Source organism: Cryptomeria japonica, unplaced genomic scaffold, assembly GCF_030272615.1.
Source record: "Cryptomeria japonica unplaced genomic scaffold, Sugi_1.0 HiC_scaffold_43, whole genome shotgun sequence".
Lineage (NCBI taxonomy): Eukaryota > Viridiplantae > Streptophyta > Pinopsida > Cupressales > Cupressaceae > Cryptomeria > Cryptomeria japonica.
Genome location: NW_026728865.1, coordinates 214,216 through 219,323, shown reverse-complemented (window position 1 = coordinate 219,323; position 5,108 = coordinate 214,216). Strand labels below are relative to the sequence as shown.

Genomic DNA, 5,108 nt, shown 5'->3' with positions numbered 1-5,108 from the left:
GCAACGACCGAACCAGCGCCTTGGTGCGCACCAAAAGTGCGCACTTTTGGAGGGCACTTTTGTGCGCTCCAAAGGTGCGCACTTTTGGAGGGCACTTTTCTGCGCTCCAAAGGTGCGCACTTTTGGAGGGCACTTTTTGGAGGGCACTTTTCTGCGCTCCAAAGGTGCGCACTTTTGGAGGGCACTTTTTGGAGGGCACTTTTCTGCGCTCCAAAGGTGCGCACTTTTGGAGGGCACTTTTTGGAGGGCACTTTTCTGCGCTCCAAAGGTGCGCACTTTTGGAGGGCACTTTTTGGAGGGCACTTTTCTGCGCTCCAAAGGTGCGCACTTTTGGAGGGCACTTTTTGGAGGGCACTTTTCTGCGCTCCAAAGGTGCGCACTTTTGGAGGGCACTTTTTGGAGGGCACTTTTCTGCGCTCCAAAGGTGCGCACTTTTGGAGGGCACTTTTTGGAGGGCACTTTTCTGCGCTCCAAAGGTGCGCACTTTTGGAGGGCACTTTTTGGAGGGCACTTTTCTGCGCTCCAAAGGTGCGCACTTTTGGAGGGCACTTTTTGGAGGGCACTTTTCTGCGCTCCAAAGGTGCGCACTTTTGGAGGGCACTTTTTGGAGGGCACTTTTCTGCGCTCCAAAGGTGCGCACTTTTGGAGGGCACTTTTGTGCACTCCAAAGGTGCGCACTTTTGGAGGGCACTTTTCCTGTGCTCCAAAGGTGCACACCTAGGTGAGCACCTTCGACCACACCTTGTAGCACACCAAACTCTGACTTTCGACTTCATCCGCAATGCAGGGTCTTTGAGGTTGGCGCAATGCGCACAACCAGGGGAGTCGACCCATCAAACCCAACACCTCCCCTATATAAGCTATTTGTCTGATTCTCATACATGCGTAGCCTGCAGGAGCAATTAGGACATCGACCCCAACTTTCGGCTTCTAAACGAAAACAAGGTCTTTGAGGTTGGTGTAATGCGAACAACTAGGGGAGTCAACCCATCAAACCCAACACCTCCCCTATATAAGCTATTTGTCTGATTCTCATACATGTGTAGTCTACAGGAGCAATTAGGACATCGACCCCAACTTTTGACTTCTTAACGAAAACAAGGTCTTTGAGGTTGACGTAATGCGCACAACCAGGGGAGTCGACCCATCAAACCCAACACCTCCCCTATATAAGCTATTTGTCCGATTCTCATACATGTGTAGCCTGCAGGAGCCATTAGGACATTGACCCCAACTTTTGACTTCTTAACGAAAACAAGGTCTTTGAGGTTGGCGTAATGCGCACAACCAAGGGAGTTGACCCATCAAACCCAACACCTCCCCTATATAAGCTATTTGTCTGATTCTCATACATGTGTAGCCTGCAACAACGATTAGGACATCCACCCCAACTTCTGAATTCGTCTGCGTTGACCGCACCAAAGGTGCACGCCTTGGTGCTCACCAAAATCCGACTTCCGACTTCTTCTGCTATGCGGGGTCTTTGAGGTTGGCGCAGTGCGCACAACCAGGGGAGTCAACCCACCGAATGCAACACCTCCCCTATATAAGCTATTTGTCTGATTCTCATACATGCGTAGACTGCAGCAATGATTAGGACATCCACCCCAACTTTTGACTTCTTAAACAAGACAGGGTCTTTGAAGTTGGTGCAGTGCACACAACCAGGGGAGTCGACCCATCAAACGCAACACCTCCCCTATATAAAGCTATTTGTCCGATTCTCATACGTGTAGTCTGCAGCAGCGATTAGGACATCGACCCCAACTTCCGAATTCGTTTGCATTGACCGCACCAAAGGTGCACGCCTTGGTGTGCACCCTGGAGTGCACTTTGGTGCTCACCTCGGTGCACACTTTGGTGTGCACCTCGGTGTGCACCAAAGGTGCGCACCTTGGAGCGCACCAAAGGTGTACACTTTGGAGCGCACCACATAGGGTCTTTGAGAGGTTGGCGCAGTGCGCACACCAAGGTGGGTGTTGAGGTGCGTGCCGAGGTGGGTGGGTGCTAGGGTGCGCTCCATGGTGGGTGCCAGGGTGGGTGCGTGCTAGGGTGGATTCCAAAGAGGGTCATAGGGTGGGTGCCAAGGTGGGTTGGTGATATAGTGGGTTCAAAGGTGGGTACTAGGGTGGGTTCCAAGGTGGGTCACAAGTTGGGTGCCAGGATGCGTGGGTGTTAGGTTGGGTGCCAAGGTGGGCTCCTGCGTGGGTGGGTGCTAGGGTGGGTTTCAAGGTGGACGCGAGGGCGGGTGCCAAGGTGGGTAACAAGTTGGGTGTTAGGATGGGTGAGTGCTAGAGTGGGTGCCAAGGTGGGTGGGTGCTAAGGTGGATGCCAAGGTGGTTCACAGGGTGGGTGGGTTCTAGGGTGAGTTCCAAGGTGGGTCACAGGTTCAGTGCTAGGGTGGGTGTCAAGGCGGGTGTCGAGGTGCCTGGGTGCTAGGGTGTGGATGCCAATGTGGGTCATAGGGTGGGTACTAGGGTGGGCTGCAATGTGGGTGCCAAGGTGGGTAACATGCTCGGTGGGTTCTAAATTGGGTGCCAGGGTGGGTGTGCACCCACCTTGCCCGAGGTGGGTGCCAAGGTGCCAGTGTGGGTGGGTGCTAAGGTGGATGCCAAGGTGGGTGAGAAGGTGGGTGATAGGTTGAGTGGTAGGATGGGTGGGTGCCAAGATGGGTCACAGGGTGGGTGCAAGGGTGGGTAGGTGCTAGGGTTGGTGTCAGGGTGGGTGGGTGCTAGGTTGGGTTCCAAGGTGGGTGCGAGGGTGAGTGTCAAGGTGGGTCACAGGTTAGGTGCTAGGATGGGTGAGTGCTAGGGTGCAAAGGTGCCAGGGTGGGTGCTAGGATGGGTCGATGCTAGGGTGAGTGGCAAGGTGGGTCCACAAGTGTCAAGGTGGGTGCCGAGGTGGGTGCCAAGTCGGCGACTGCTATGGTGGATGCCAAGGTGGGTCACGGGGTGGGTGCCAAGTTGCTAGGTTGGGTTCCAAGGTGGGTGCCAACGTGGGTGCTAGGGTGCGTGGGTTAAAGGGTGTGTCACAACGTGGGTGCCAGGATGGGTGCGCACCCACACTGGCCAAGACGGGTGCGGGTGCAAGGTTGGGTTCCAAGCCCGGTCACAGGCTGGGTGCTAGGATGGGTGGGTGCCAAGGTGGGCACCAGGGTGGGTGCACCCACCCTGGCCAAGGTGGGTCACGGGGTGGGTCCTAGGGTGGGTAACGGGGTGGGTACTAAGGTGCGTGCCAAGGTGGGTCATAGGGTGGGTGCCAAGGTGGGCACCAGGGTGGGTGTGCACCAACCCTAGCCAGGGTAGGTCACGGGGTGGTTGTCGGGGTGGGCGTCAAGGAGCCAAGGTGGGTGGCAAGTAGCCAAGTTGCGTGCCAAGGTGGGTGTCGGGGTGGGTGCCAAGGATCCAAGGTGGGTGCCAAGGAACCAAGGTGGGTGTCTGGGTGGGTGCCGAGGTGGGAGCCAGGGTGGGTCCCAAGGTGAGTGCAAAGGTGGGTGCCAGGGTCAAGGTGAGTGCCAATGTGGGTTCCAAGGTGCCAGGGTCAGGGTGAGTGCCAATGTGGGTTCAAAGGTGCTAAGTTGGGTGCGAGGTTGGGTGCGAGGGTGGGTGGGTGCCAAGGTGTGCTAGGTGGAAGCCCGGGTGGGTCGGCATCCCATGGGTGTCGAGTTGGGTGCCTGATGGGTGCTTCTTGTCAAGTTTTAGTCGTCGGGACTCATTTCGAGCCTTAGAGGTCGTTTCTTGTCCGGTTGCCCTGTCTTCGACCTGGGAACCCAATTTTGGTCCTCGGGTCCCATTTTTTTTTGTCTCGCATCCCACTTTTGGCCTGTGGCCTTTTCGGGGTCGATTCTCGTTTTGGGCATCAGAGCATGTTTCTTCTCCTAAAACCCAATATTTGTTTATTAAGTCTCGGAACACATTTTTGTTCTCGTGGACCCATCATGGGTCTTGGAACGCATTTGTGGTCCTTGGGTCCCATTTTGCATCCCGAAACTTGTGTTTTGGTGCTTGATCCCTATTTTGGGTGCCCACCTTGCACCAAGTGCGCACCCGGGGCAAACCGAGCGCCTTGGTGCACCGGGGCAAGATCGAGCGTGCACCCGAGGCGCCCCGAACATGCACCAAGGTGCACTCGGCCCACATGTGAGCGCAGGTCGTTGCGCCCGAGGTGGTGTGTGGGCACCGCGTTGCAGACGGGACACTGCACGCACACGACGCCCCCTCCAGGTGCACGCACGTAGGCCGGGCCGGGTGCACACCCGACGCCCTAGCAAGGTGCGCGCACCCGGGCAGGGCTCACACTTGGCGAACGGGGCGCACTTCGCGAGGGAGGGTGTGCACCTCGACGGGGGTGGGTGGCCGGGGTGGATTCGCACGTGGGTCGCGGTTTGCTAAGTACACACTGCGACAAGCTCATAACGGGTGCGATCATACCAGCATTAGTGCACCGGATCCCATCAGAACTCCGCAGTTAAGCGCGCTTGGGCCGGAGTAGTACTGGGATGGGTGACCTCCCGGGAAGTCCCGGTGTTGCACCCTTTTTTAGTTTTTCGCCGGGCGTCGCAATGCTATTTGAATAAACCTTTTGCCCGTTTGCGTTCTCGTCGGGGCCGGGCCGGGCCGGGGTGCGCTGCCCGCACTACCGCGCGCGCGGGGGGCGACACCGAGCGCGCACCCGAGGCACCCCGAGCACACAGGCCACGGTGCAACCCGGGCGTTGTGCGCGCACCCCGGTGCGCCCGAGGTGCTGCGCGCGCACCCAGGTGAAATCGGTGTGCACCTCGGCCAGTGCGCGCTCGGTCGAGTCGCGCACGTTGGCCAAGGTGCACGGTGATGTTTCTTACTCTAAGGTTCCGCACCAGACGCCCGGGACAGGTGAGCGAAGCTGGGCGGGGCCGGGTGCGCGGCCGGGGCAGGTGCACGCAGCTGGAGAGAGCTTTGGAGCACACTTCGGAGCGCACCAATGATGCGCTCCATTCAAAAGTTTCCTGAAAAGGCAAAAAAAGTTGAGATTATAGAATTTCCCACTTGAGAGATTGTAAAAAAAAAAAATTTAAAATGAAGGAAACGCGGGTGCCAAGGTGTGCGCAGCCCAGCCAAGGTGTGCGCACC

General features: G+C 57.4%; 1 non-coding gene across 1 annotated transcript; it reads left to right on the top strand.

Annotated features, from left to right (window-relative positions):
• Positions 1-4,416: 4,416 nt before the first annotated feature.
• Positions 4,417-4,535, top strand: LOC131862491 (5S ribosomal RNA). The gene has a single exon (XR_009361505.1). It is a non-coding gene; the product is annotated as a 5S ribosomal RNA (ribosomal RNA).
• Positions 4,536-5,108: the final 573 nt, after the last annotated feature.